Genomic DNA, 14,659 nt, shown 5'->3' with positions numbered 1-14,659 from the left:
CCCTCCCAGCGACAAGCCCCAGGGCAGGGCTGCCCCTCTGAGTGGCCCAGGCCTTCCTCAGATCCTCAGATGCAGATTCTTCCTGCTGCTCCTGTCATGGGGATCATCATTTTTCCACTCCCCAAGTTCAAGACCAAACCTTCCAGCTGCCCCCTTCCTGTTTCCCTGTGTTTGCTGTAGCTGGGCCTGTCTCCAGAAGCCAAGAAACCCTCAGCATGGCATAATCTCCCTGTCCCCTGTTAATTCCTTAAGTCTAAAGATGATGAACTTCAAAAAAAAAAAAAAAAGTCACCGTGAAATCACACATGCTTGTAAAGTCACTGTGGATCTACACTGCCTTTTAAATTGTCATTCTCCTTTATATGTGTATAAATGAGACACAAACAGGTGCACCTGGAGATCCCTGGGCTTCCATGAAGTTGTTATGGTCTCAGTGAATCTGGGAATTCATTTCAGGAAGACAGTCTTTTCATAACCCCAAACCCAGTGAAATGCAGTCACTAAAGATGGTCACATTTGGCAATGGACAATAAAATGTAATTCACAAAGTTTCACATTTGAACAAAATGATGCCTTTGTATTACTTTCTCACACATTTCCCTTTCAATGACTCTTAACACATGTCACCGTGAGATGGGACAGATAGTAAAATTGTTACAAGTATTCTCCAAAAGTATATACATACTAAAAGTCTGCTTGTATATATAGTACATAGTACACATACACATGCACACACAATTTTTATAAATGTGTAAACACATATTTTATGATATGATGGTTAATACATTAAACACTTATTTCAAATAGCTTTTGATTTTATAATATACTTTTTCATCATCCATTTTCACATTTAATACATATTAAAATTATTATTATTATTATTATTACATGAGACGGTCCATGATATTTTTGATGTTAAAAAATCTACTTAGGCTGGGTGCGGTGGCTCACGCCTGTAATCCCAGCACTTTGGGAGGCTGAGGCGGGTGGATCAATAGGTCAAGAGATCAAGACCATCCTGGCCAACATGGTGAAACCCCCTCTCTACTAAAAAATACAAAAATGAACTGGGCATGGTGGTGTGCGCCTGTAGTCCCAGCTACTCGGGAGACTGAGGCAGGCAAATTGCTTGAACCCAGGAAGCAGAGATTGCAGTGAGCCAAGATTGAGCCACTGCACTCCAGCCTGGTGCCTGGTGCCTGGCGACAGAGCAAGACTCTGTCTCAAGAAAAAAAAAGAAAAAGTCTACTTAATCTCACAGCTTTACAAAATTATCATTTTAAATGACTTTCTTCTTTATTTGCTGAAAGAATTAGTGGTATCAATTTAAATCTTTTCCTTTGTTTAAAAATGACATTCTGATGTTTCAGAACTAGAAAAAATTTGATTTTTCCAAGAAGCCTATTATATAAGATAAAGGCACAGGAAGGCATTTTTAATATCTCCTTGAATTTAATACAAGAATGAAGAATAAGTCTTTTATGTGATGTGAAACGTAGTTTAAAATTCTCCCTTATATCTTGTCTTGACATTCTTTCCAAAGCAAAATAGAAAGCTGCCACTTTGACCATTTTTGCCTCTCCACCACCAAGCTCAGGACCAAAATCAAGAGTCACTTTCTTTCTTATAGCTGCATCTTCATGAGGACTATACTAAATATATATTGTAAAATCTAGAACAAAACTTGTTTCAACACCATGCACTTGAGAATGTATAGTAAATATAGATTTCTCATGATTTAGCAATTAAAATGACTTTTAAATTGTTTTGAAAAGTAGGTCTTAAAAATTAACCCTGGTACAGATATTAATTTCAAAGCAAACCTCCTGGTTTATTTTTATCCTCTAAAAAGCACACACGTTTTGGTCATTCAAGTATTTTTTATGATTAGGATCCAGTATATACAATAGGCAAATAGTATTCATCAAGATTTTACTTTTATGAAATATCAAATTTTCCTATGGGAATATAGTGTTTGCTTTGGGTTAAACTTTATCTAGTCTTAGAGATATTGGAATGTTCAACTAAGCCTCAAGTGAGAGGTGGCTAACATGAGGAGTAGATAAACCCAGCTGTATAAAATAAAGCCCTTGACCTAGAAGAGCCCAGATTTCTGTGAATAAACAAATAGTGATATCATAATACTGTCTAGTAAGTGCTGTTCCAGAGATACGATAAATTAGGTAAAAATCATCAAAGTGGGTGCTGCACTCCCCCAGCCTTTCTTAGAATAATGCTTTTGAATGAACCAAATGAAAAGATGAGATTCTGCACTGGTTCCCAGATTATAAAAAGAATCCCCCATTGCACAGTGTCTCTGTGTAGTTAGAAAGCACAGAAATCCTAGTTTCTATTACCTTCTGACTTCTGGTTCTAATGGGCCATCTGGTTCACAATTCTTCTGTAAGTAACTTAATGCTTTGTGTAATTAAGAGGGCATATGCTTCTTGTACAAAAATCACTGTTAGATCTCCTTTGCATGGCAGAAACCAACATGGACTCAGTCCTGATACCAGCTTTTATCTGCTGCCAATAAACTTTCAAGTTACTTAATAACATTCAGAGAAAATGATGACGCATCTTACAGTTACCAAGATAAACATATGTGTTATTCTACATTATTCTGAGACTCTCTACTCAGGGGAACTTAGCACCTTGCCATTCACCATACCCATTTTCTACCAATACACATTTATGGTGACCATTTGACAAGATCTCAAGCAAAGCTAAAACTCGCTTTAGAATCTTTTTATTCTTTCTGCAAACTACTTACTTTATAACAACATTCCAGCACACTGACTTTTACAATCTCAGTGGGAAATAATCTTTTTTTCTATTAACCTAGTCTCTGCAAAGTAAGAACTGCAGGTGTATGGTCAAAGAAATGTGAGTCATCTGTATAATTTTATACATAAAGGGGACAAAATGTATATCACTATTTTCCATGTTCTGAGAATGGACTTTGTTTGATCTTGATTCAAAATAGCTATAGAATTAAGCTCTTTATCTTGAATCCTTTTTCTGCTTTAAGTTGCTGGAAGCATGGTCTAATTTCTTTCCTTTATTCTGCTCAATGCACGTTAGAGACATCAGAGAACACTGATTTTTTACTCAAGCAGTAATTGTCAGAGACTTTGGCTGGAAGTCAGTTGGTGGGCTTCTGCTCATACCAAAATTCACTATAGGCAATGGGAATTTTGAAACTTAAAACTACTTAGTATCAAAAGCAATGTGATGTATGAGTTCATGACTTAACTTTTATCTATTCTTTAGAGGCATGTATTAGATTGCAGTAATAATCATAATTATTCTGTACTTCTTATATCCATGGCTTTACTATGTAACATTATAATAACCTCCACCCATGATTAGAGAGAACTTCTCTATCTGGGCTTGACAATGTAATTTACTTCTGCCCAATAAAGGAAGCTGAAGGAATAGTGCTCCAGTTCTGAGCCTAGGCTTCAAGAGAACTCACATGTCTGTAATTGAGTTACTATGCTTCTGTCATAGCCAGAAAAGGACATTCCTGGCAGCCTGTTCTTTCTGGGAGAGAGAGGAAAGACATGTGCAGGAGAGCCAACCCACATTTAGAAGAGAAACTCAGCTAAGATGCACTGTACTCTATAGATGCATGAGAAATACAAGTTTATTGTCCAATGCCACTGAGGTTTAAGGTGACTTGTTTGGCAGCCAAGAGCAATTAGTCTGCATTTGGACTGCTCTAAATAGAAATCCAGTGCCAGAGGTGGCTATTCATTTTTTCAGAAATCCTTATTGAAATCTACTACAAAAATTTTGTTAGTTAGCATATCATTTGTTAGAAATAACTTTTTATGCATAAAATGAGGGGTGTTCAAAATACGTCACTGGTCCTACTACAAAAATTATTTGGGTCATACCACACAGATAATCTACCCAGCTTAGCAGGCTAATGCCTTTGGAATCAGCATGTTCTCCTTTCTTCATGTAGAACTATGTCTCCTGTCCTGATTCTAGGACTGACTAGATTACAATAAACTAATAAATAAAAATGAATAAATGACCACATGATAAATTTTGAGTCTGCTTGCTAATAAACATTTGCCTTCCTGGAAAATTGTCCTCAGATTTGCTTTCATGATGAAATATAGAGATAGCCATTCATGCTTTGTACTAAATACTTCTGACTCTTCACCTTCCATGGCACATTGCATTTTTTTTTTTTTTTTTTTTTGAGACGGAGTTTCGCTCTTGATACCCAGGCTGGAGTGCAATGGCGCGGTCTCGGCTCACCGCAACCTCCGCCTCCTGGGTTCAGGCAATTCTCCTGCCTCAGCCTCCTGAGTAGCTGGGATTACAGGCACGCGCCACCGTGCCCAGCTAATTTTTTGTATTAGTAGAGACGGGGTTTCACTATGTTGACCAGGATGGTCTCGATCTCTTGACCTCGTGATCCACCCGCCTCGGCCTCCCAAAGTGCTGGGATTACAGGCTTGAGCCACCGCACCCGGCCCGGCACATTGCATTTTTAACCTTTTCGTGTTTATTGTTAAGAAGTTGGGAGAGCCAATTCTTGAGTGGATTTTTAATTGCTGCTACAAAATCTTCTAGGACTCTTTACCTTTGTCTTCTGCTGTGGTCATGGGCAATGTTTTATTTAACTGCTGTGTGTTACTCTGGATCACAGAGTGAGGACAACAAGGACAAGGTCAGAAATCTCAGCATCCTCTAAATGGACTTCCAAAGCCTTTATTATTTTAGCCTCTGAGATTTGGGAATTGCTTCTTTCTCAGCATACCACGGATATCACACCATTTGGTAAGAAGACTATCAGGAAGAGGAGATACAGCTGATCTAGCATTCACTTTTCTCTAGTCACCTCCAGTGAATAACAGCAATGGAATCTGGAAGCTATTGGATGGATAATTTGGCAAAGGTGATGTTGATCTATTTCTATACCAATAACTAAATGCAGCTGTCTCTTCCCAGATGAAAAATATTTATTGAATCTTTTTCTGGACTGAGAATCAGCTGATAGGGTGCTAATTCTTTCTCAGTCAATAAGTAGATTGTCTTGAATAAAATGTCTGATTTCTCATGACTCGGTTCTGCTCTGAAAGTGGAGAGAATATTTGGATTAGAAGCTTCATAGTGTTTAAGAATAATGACAGGGGAAAATTTTTTGGGGAAAGTTAAAATAGTTAAATAAACTTAGGATATTTTTATTGTAATTTTATTTCAGCAAATAGTCTGGGCCAATCCTGGTGATAGTCTTTGCACCCCAGCTGGAAAACTTCCCTAGCTCTCAGGAAGTGGTGAGTCTCAAAAGCTTTTCACCTCAGGGCTGTGGAGACAGGAGACTGGAGGATTTATGGAACATATGCATAATGCATTTCAATATGCTTTTCATGTGAGCGATCTCATTTAGTTTTTCTGCAATACTCTGCCTTAAGTATTATTCTTCCTATGAAAGATTCTTCATAAGTAATTGAAGGTTAGCTTAGATAAATTGGCCAAGACCACACAAGGAGAAAAAGTTAATAGGACTTTAACCTGCTCTTTATTATCCCCATGTCATGTCTTCCTTCTGCTACAAGCTGCCTGATCTTCCTCCTCACTAGACTCTCCCTTAAGGCACAGGGGATAATATACACTTAGTCTACTTTGGGCATATGTGGACATTCACCCTACCTCACCAAGCACAAGTATGCAAGTTATACACAGTATGTTTTGCCCCACAATTATTTCCACCTGAAGATATTTAGTGCCTTCTCTGGTCCCTCTCATTGGTCTACTTTTCTTTCTCTTACTTTAGGTTTGTTTCTTGCTATTTCATATGGTTGGCTGTTTGTCCCCACCCAAATCTCATGTTGAATTGTAATCCCCAATGTTGATGAAGGAACCTTGTATTAGCCAGGGTTCTCTAAAGGGACAGAACTAATAGGGTCAATGAATATATGAAGGATAGTTTTTTAGGAGAATTGACTCACACGATCACAAGGTGAAGTCCCACAATAGACTGTCTGTAACCTGAGAAGCCAGGAAGCCAGTCCAACTCCCAAAACCTCAAAAGTAGGGAAGCCAAGTTCCAAAACCTCAAAATTATGGAACCCAAGAGCCCTTGGCAAGTCACTCATGTAAGTCTAAGAGTCCAAAAGCTGAGGAAGTTGGAGTCTGATGTTCGAGGTCAGTAAGCATCCAGCATGGGAGAAAGATGGAGGCCAGAAGACTCAGCCAATGTAGTCTTTCTACATTCCTCTGCCTGCTTTATCCTAGCCAGGCTGGCAGCTGATTAGATGGTTCCCACCCAAATTGACAGGGTCTGCCCAGTTCACTGACTCAAATGTTAGTCTCTTTTGGCAACATCCTCATGGAAACACCCAGAAACAATACTTTGACCTTCAGTCCAATCAAGATGACACTCAGTATTAACTATCACAGACCTGTGAGAGGTGACTGGCTTATGGGAGGAGATTTTCCCAGGCTGTTCTTGTGATAATCAGTGAGTTCTCACAAGATCTGGTTGTTTACAAGCATGTAGCACTTCTCCCTTTACTCTTTCTCCCCTCTTCTGCCATGTGAAGAAGCTACCTGCTTCCCCTTGGCCTCTCTGCCATTATTCTAAGTTTCCTGAGGTCTCCCCAATCATGTTTCCTGTACAGTCTATGGAACTGTGAGTCAATTAAACCTATTTTCTTTATAAATTACTCAGTCTCAGTTAGTTCTTTCTAGCAGTGTGAGAATGGAATAAATATACTATCTTTTCTCTTTCTATCTTTTCCCGCTTTCCCTGTACTTTCTCCATTTAGCACTGTTTCTTTAGGGAATTGGTGAGAGGAAAATGAGTTAGAATTAGATCATTGGGTAAGTAAGTGAGAGAAGAAAGCTGAAGCTTTTCAGTTTTTCTTCTCCTCTTCTGACCAAACAAAATGAACTAAGTATGATTGATGGTAGCTTTGTGTTATTTCTAAAGGCCAAGTGATTAAACATCTGATAAATGTACTTTCTTAAAATGCAATTCAAATAGAGCAGAACTTATCTCTTATCTCTTTATAAACAGCTCCCAATTATGAAAGAAATGAGCAAAGAAGGTGTTAGTCTAGTCTCACACACTAGAAACTGAGTAGAATTATATAGTATTTCCTACCATGAATATTTGTAAAATGCAGACATTTTAAGCCCTGGCTATTTAGGTAACATTTATCACTACACTTACATGAGATTTACATTAAACTTCAATCCCCAACAAATACAGTCAGAAGATATGTTCATATTCCTTAGCATAACTTTTGCAGGAAAAAAAAAAAGTCACAATTTAGTTCACTGATTTAAAAACAGGTCAGAATTGGGAAGTTCCAGATTTAGTTTAATCAGGACCTAAATAATGTCAGCAAGGATCAAAGCATTCTGTTTTGTCTTGTTTTTCCTTTTCTCTGCTTTAATATCTATCTATAGCCCAGCATTCAAGATAGCTACGAGCGTTCCATGCATCATACCTAGGCATGGCAATGTAGTGCAACAAAAGAGACCATTCTTTCAATTGATTAACTTTTTAAGAGTGAGGCAACCTCTCCCAGGAGCACCCTCTACAGAAACCTTATTGACCTGTATTACATTCCATCCTCATGCTTAAACAAAATAGATTGAATCTAATTCATTCTTAAGGTTGGAATAGAGCCAGCCTTTCTTATAGATGTGTATGTAAACTACATCAGGTTCTGTAAATAAGAAAGCAGGACAAGCAAACTGTGTAGTCAAGCAAAAATCACTGCTACAGCATTTGAATTTGATTATATATTACAATTTTTTTCTGTTGCCATTCTTGCCAAAACTCATGAGTTGGTTTTCCAATAAAGTTGTTTTGTTATTATGTTGGTGAGAAAATAATAGATTCCCAGATGAGAACACTGGGTGGAGTTTGCAAACTCTCCTGATGTCTGTGTGCATTTTCTCCAGGTACTCTGTATTCCTCCTGCAACCCAAAGATATGCACGTTGGATTCACTGGTGTGTGTAAATGGTTTTAGTCTGAGTGAGTGTGTGTATATGATTGCACCCTGCAAGGCAATGGAGTCCCATGAGGGTCAGTTCTCCCCTTGTGCCCTGAGCTGCTAGGATGGGCTCTGGCTCCCTGAGACTTTGAACTAAAATGAGTGGGGTGAAAATTGAAAAAAATGAATGAATACACATTATTGTAAAACAAAAATTAATCAAGTATATAAAAATCATAATAATCATACAAATGCATAAAAATAAATGATCCAGCACAAAAGCTCATGGTGAGCCTACACTATCTGTGATGGATTTTGAACTGTGCTCCATACAATATTTGCTTTGCAAACATTTATTTCTTGATTTAACTCACCACCACTATGGCCACCTTTACTCACTGATTCACCAAAAATTGAGTAAATAATTATCTTATTTGTTCCTATCCATCTTTTGTAAATGTATGCATCACTCACATTTATTTTAATGTTTACTAGTAGACGTGTTTTGGTTCTTTATTGAGAAGTTTAGTGAAGTTTTTGTGACAAGAAATATGCCATAGAAACTTAACTCTCTATCAGTTAGCTATAGTAAATTGGTTTTGGTATACATCGTTTTGCTTAAAGTCACAGTTTCCAAAAACGTGTTGATGATAGTAACTGAGGACTTACTGTATAGATTTAGTATTTGTTTGTATGACAGGAAAACAAAGAGATGATTTCTATATTGCATGCTGCTTGACCACTTTTTTTGTTTGATTTTGTTCTCTCTCATTATCTAAAATATTTTCAACTTTAATTTAGAGACAACACCTTCTTCCATTTTTCAGCTCACACATAGCAATTTTATCGTCATCATACATTTAACTTGTTCCAGATTGATTAGTCATGGGTATGTATTGCCAAGAACAATGTGTTATATAGAGAAAAATCACTTTAGACAAGAAGAAGCATATGCTTATGTGTGTGTGTTGTAATGGAGAAGTGAAGACCCAATTTTTGCAGACTGAAGAACAACGTTCAGAACACGTTCAAGTTGCTGCAGGAAACCTTGAAAGGAAGAAAACCTTAGTCAAGAGTGAAAGACACCATATGTCCTCCAGTACTAGGCACAACAGGGAGTCAGCCTAATAGCTGTCTTAATGCACCCTGCTGTGTGCAGGTATTGGAGGACATATGGTATATTTCACTCTGAACTGTGAATTTCCTGAAACAGCTTTAATATTCTTTTAATGTAATTTGTGTGGACCATTATATGTAAGCAGAGATGTTTAAAGTAAAGGGGGAATCTTTCTCTCACTCACAGTAATCCAAGGATGTTTATATGTCATTAATGTGTGCTTTTAAATATTGAATTTTTACATATTGAAATATTACCGCTCACTCTCTCTTTTTTCTCTCCTCTTTTCTCAAAAGTCTATTTTTTTCCTCTCTCCATTTCTTAGTCCTAGTGCCTTTTCCACTTTTCCTATTTTCCTAGTTAGTAAAGGGCACTATTGAAGAAAGTAGTGAAAAAAATTTCAGGTTGTTTTTAAAGTGACAGCTTGCATATTAAAACTGGTTATATACATTTTATTTTTAAAATATTGAATAAAATTTGGATCTCAATCTCCAGTTTGGAATTTCAAACATACTAGCTAAAGTAATCAGCTGTGTCCATAATCTCCTGAGGAGTCAAGTTTTTTTTCCTCCCCTCAGGTACATTTTATACTTGTTCTGAATTCAGCACACCCAGTTCTGATTTGCAACATGTGACTTAGACACTGTTTAATAGGATGCTTAGATTCAAACAAAACATATCTTAATTGGGAGAGTGAGAAAAAAAATCAGTATGAGGGTGAGTGGAAAGTAAATTATGATTAAAAAAATCACATAAATCAATAGTCAAGAATATGTATGAAAGATATACTTTCAGAAAGACATATTTTATATGAAGTTGATTTGGCATAGATGTGACTGCTAAAAAGACAACTCACCTAAAAATCAATGAATATGATTTATAGCCCAAATAAGACCCAAATGACACTATCTTAGAGAACATTTATTTCTCAAGGCTGTTGGAAAACTAAAATAAAATCTATAGCATTAAAGGACTCAAATAATTGCTGGTTTAATAATGGATCAAAGTTAAAAAAGAAAATGCTAATATGTAATAGACCACAAACACTATGCAATCATATGACATTTTATCATACTTTTAATAATAATAAATTATTATTGTGATAAATAATATAACTACTGCTTTATTTTATATATAAAAATGTATCATTTTAACTATTTGAAGAATACACTTCTGTGGCATTAAATATATTCACAGTGTTGTGCAATCATTACCACTATCCATCTAAACAACTGTTGCATAATCTTCAGCTGAAACTCAGTACCCAATAAACACTAACTTTCCATTCACCTTTATTTCTAGCCCCTTCTGGAAACCATTCTGCTTTATTTCTCTATGAATTTGACTATGCTAGGAGCCTCATATAAGTGGAATCATGCAGTATTTGTCCTTCCGTGACTGGCTTATTTTATTTAGCATAATGACCTCAAAGTTCATCTTTGTTGTAGCACGTGTTCAAATTTCCTTCCTTTTAAATGCTGAATGATATTCCATTGTATGAATACATTACATTTTGTTTAACCATTCATCTACTGATGGATAGATGCTTGCTTTCAAATTTGAGTATAATGAAAATGCTGCTATGAACATGGGTATACAAAATTTTTTCCAAGTTCTGGCTGTCACTTCTTTTGGGTATATAGCCAGAGGCAGAAATGCTAGATAACATGGTAATTCTACATTTAAGTTTTTAAGGAATCTTCATACTGCTTTTTTTTCCTCAGCCACATCATTTTTCATTCTTATCAATAATGCACAAAGCTTTCACTTTCTCATTTTAAATGGATTTACCTGACTTAAACATACATGTTTCTTTTCTTTGAAAATACATTTTTTATATTTTTCTTGGCTGTGGTACTGAGTAAGAGGTGGCCTTTATTTCTCTTTCAAGATGTAGAAACTGAAATGCACACACAAAGCTGTTGCAGCCAATAGTTGTTAACAAGGCCACCTGCTCCCAACTCAGAGGTCTAGGTTTCTGGTAATAAATAAAGTTAGGTAGGGGCAGATTAGGCTAAAAATGCTCCCAGCCTTTTCTTTTTCTTTTTTTTTTTCTTTTTGTGAGAAGGGCCATTACACTCTAGTATATGTCCTAACAAATGTTTAACATTAAGCAAATAGCTTCCTTAGAAAGAGACAACATTAAAACTAAATCTACTCCCCTTGGAATTTATGATAATATATAAGAAAAGTTTACTTTTGTTTGGTTTCTGATAAAAGGATTAACCAAATAAAACTAAGTAAATAAAATATGATATAGTCATCTACTTGAGAAGATGTGTTACTTAGTTGGCATAAGTATTTCTGAAAGTTTGTATAAGATCTTTATGATAAACAAATTTCTACATGTTGCTTATAATAGGATCAAGTTATCAGTATTCATTATTCCATCTTTTGCTATATTAAATAATATTTCAATATGTGTTATATTTCAACATTAATGCCCCTTTTTAAAATTAATCTATTCAGATTTTTTTTTAATTTGCATCAAGATTCCAGTCCCTTACAAAACTGACAGTCTTTTGTGCATATGTGGCAAAGAGAAACAACTAAAGATCCAGAAAGCCAACCACTGGCTTTTCAACTTCATTCTCTCCTAGCTAGTGGCACTCACTTTGGGGAAATGATTGAACTTTTTAACTCCTTATTAGCTATTAATATCTACAAAATGAAAGTGTATGTCTAGAATAGTGCTTCTTAAACTTTAACATGTACATAAATCACCTGGGACTGTGTTGATAATGTAGATTCTGACTCAGTAGCTGGGATTCTGCATCTCTAAAAAGCTTTCAGGTTAAGATAGTGTTGTTGGCCCACATTGAGCAGAAAGGCTAATCTTTTTCTCATATTCCCTAGCTACACCATAGGAGCACATGATCAAATTTTTTAAAATACCAAAACCTGAGTCCTACTCAAAACAGTTGAATGAAGCTCTTGATGTGTGGTCCAGACACCACATTTTAAAAGTCTGAAGCTAGGACTAAGAACAACTGTACCAGATAATAATTGATTTCTGTTCAAGCTCTACGGTGACCTTCCTAGACAAGACATATTTTGTAAAATCATGTGTTCAACTGCAAGATGTAACAACCTGTCATTTAAAGGAGATTGATAAGAAAACAAATAATTTTTCGGATAGTGAACTTATGTGAGTGCTAAGTATCTTTCACTGAAGGTAGAAAAACAAGAAAATTGAAAAATGTAATTGAATACCACCAAAAGTACCAAAGGAAAATAAAAATCTGCTTTAAAAAAAGGATATGGCTTCATGCAAAGTTTGTAACATGAAGCAAAGTAAAGGCGAAGGGTCAAGGCCACGTTTAATTAATTATGGGAAAGCCACATGTAATTAACAGCTGGGAGGGACAAATATCCATGTCTGTGTACTTGTAAAGGTGAAATGGATCTGTTCAAGAGTGGGCCTATGATCACAGAAAAATGTTCAGTTTTTCTTAGTTGAGCTAACCAATCCTCTGGTCCCATGGGGCAAAAAATATCTTTAAATGACCAAAATTATAATTAAAACCAACACTCCCTTTGCTGCACTCTCTGCTCAACCCCTTTAGTTTTCTTTTTGCCATTTATCACCTTCTGATATATCATGGTACAAATTTCCTTTGTTTACATTCAAATATAGTAGCAACAACTTTTGTCTAAGTTCCTTTCAGAATTCAAGGTGCCTACAGCAATGCCTAACACAAAATATCGGTGTTGGGTAAATAATTATTGAACAAGTAAATAATTCAAAGAAAACAAGTTCGAGTAGAATAACAAAATTTGGTACAGGAAAATAAGAAGTGGGAGACAAAGAATATAATCCAAGAAGATCTAAGAATCCACTCTGAGTCTTCCTACTGGCTTCCTACTGGAATCTTGTATTGTTTTATATGAAAGCTTGACTTTATAAACTATTGCGTCTGAAATAATTTTAAGATGTTTATATCACAATGATATAATTTAAAATTTTTAAAAACCTAAAATTGTTTAAGCAAAATATTTTATATAGCTTATGAGGTACTTAGTAAATGATTAAAATCCTTAACTGATTTCAACTGGGGAAAATTACTTTTGTATCTTAATAATTTGAATGGAAAAGCTTTCAAACTATGAAATTTTTTTTCCTTCTCAGAGAACTCAATAATTGTATAATTAGATATTATTCTATCCTTTCAGAATGCTGTTAATTCTAATATGAAAAATGAAAACAGATTCTTATTATAATAACATCAGAAGAATTGGCAATCATGAGAACCCAACAATGGGTTAGAAGAGAGTGACACTTTTGCTGTGTTCTTTCAGTATAATATATGGTGCTTTACCATCAGGTGTGACCAAAAGATAAGTGAGGCAAAAGGAGACAAAGGCAACCATGGTGTGGTTTACATTTATTTTCTGGTTTAATTGGATCTTCATTAGCCTAAAATCTTCAAAAGCAATTTACAGGGGTGGATCCACTTAACTGATATTTTTTTGATACTTACTGATATTCTATTCTATTGGCTTTGTTTTTCTTTTTATCTTTTATTCTTTAATGTATGCATAGGAGGGAGAAGTATCTGATCACAGCAGTTGAATTCAGATGCTAGAAAATTATATTCTATGGTATGTACAATAATGCTTGATAAAATTAATTTTGTCAGTGTGTTTTGATAATTATAGCATTCTTTCTAATTTTTTTATTTTGAATTTCTGTGTAATTTCTTTTTTTTTTAATTTTTGTAGTAGTTGTAATTTTAGCTTCCTTTCTACTGAGCTGTACCATTATTCCGACTTTCTCCACCCTATTCCAAATTAGCATCTTTGTGGCTTCAGAAACTGAAATCAACAAGTATCTTTTGTTTCTTGGAATACTGCTGACACCAGATAGTAGAGTTAATTTGTGTTAGCAAACACTTGAATTAAGTTGTGAATTTTAGGGAAAATATATTCTTACTTGTGTTTAATAATGTGGTTGAATCAATGGAAGAAAGGAAGTGACCACTTGCAAAGAGAGACCTATTTCCCCTCCATTAAGTTTAACTGCAAACATTTCAGACATAATGAATCACTGCTGACCATAGGCCACTTCATCGTCATTCTGTGGTCATTGTGGTTGCTTGTGGGTGTAAATTTTGTATCTTCAATTAGTTGTGGCAAGAAAATTGTAAGTGTACTTGTGAATACTGTAGGAGCTCTTTGCCAGTTGCTCATGAAACTCAGAAAAAAAAAACAGCTCAAATAACTTTTTAGAACATTTCAGCCTACAAAAATCTAAAACTTTTATGTTATGGAAGTTAAAAACTGATCTCTTTATTTTTGCTTCTCCATCTTTGTCAGGCAAAACAATCTGAAAAGCTGTTTATGAGAAACTTTAAAATGTACTTTGGGCAAACCACCATAACTATATTTTAAAATTGTTTTGCAAAGCCTTGGGCAGTTCAAAGAGCCAAACAAACAAATGATGCAAAATTACTTTAGTTGTTCTCAAGCTTATAAGCATCAGAATAAAATGAAACAGGCTGCTTTAAGTGGGTTGTAGAGATGTGGAAAAGATGCCAATACAAGGTAGAATTTGCCAGTCATTAGAAAAG

This window comes from Aotus nancymaae, unplaced genomic scaffold (genome assembly GCF_030222135.1).
Source record: "Aotus nancymaae isolate 86718 unplaced genomic scaffold, 86718_ANA_hifiasm-v0.15.2.pri h1tg000011l, whole genome shotgun sequence".
NCBI lineage: Eukaryota > Metazoa > Chordata > Mammalia > Primates > Aotidae > Aotus > Aotus nancymaae.
The sequence above is the reverse complement of the archived record's forward strand: the minus strand, read 5'-3'. Positions refer to the sequence as shown.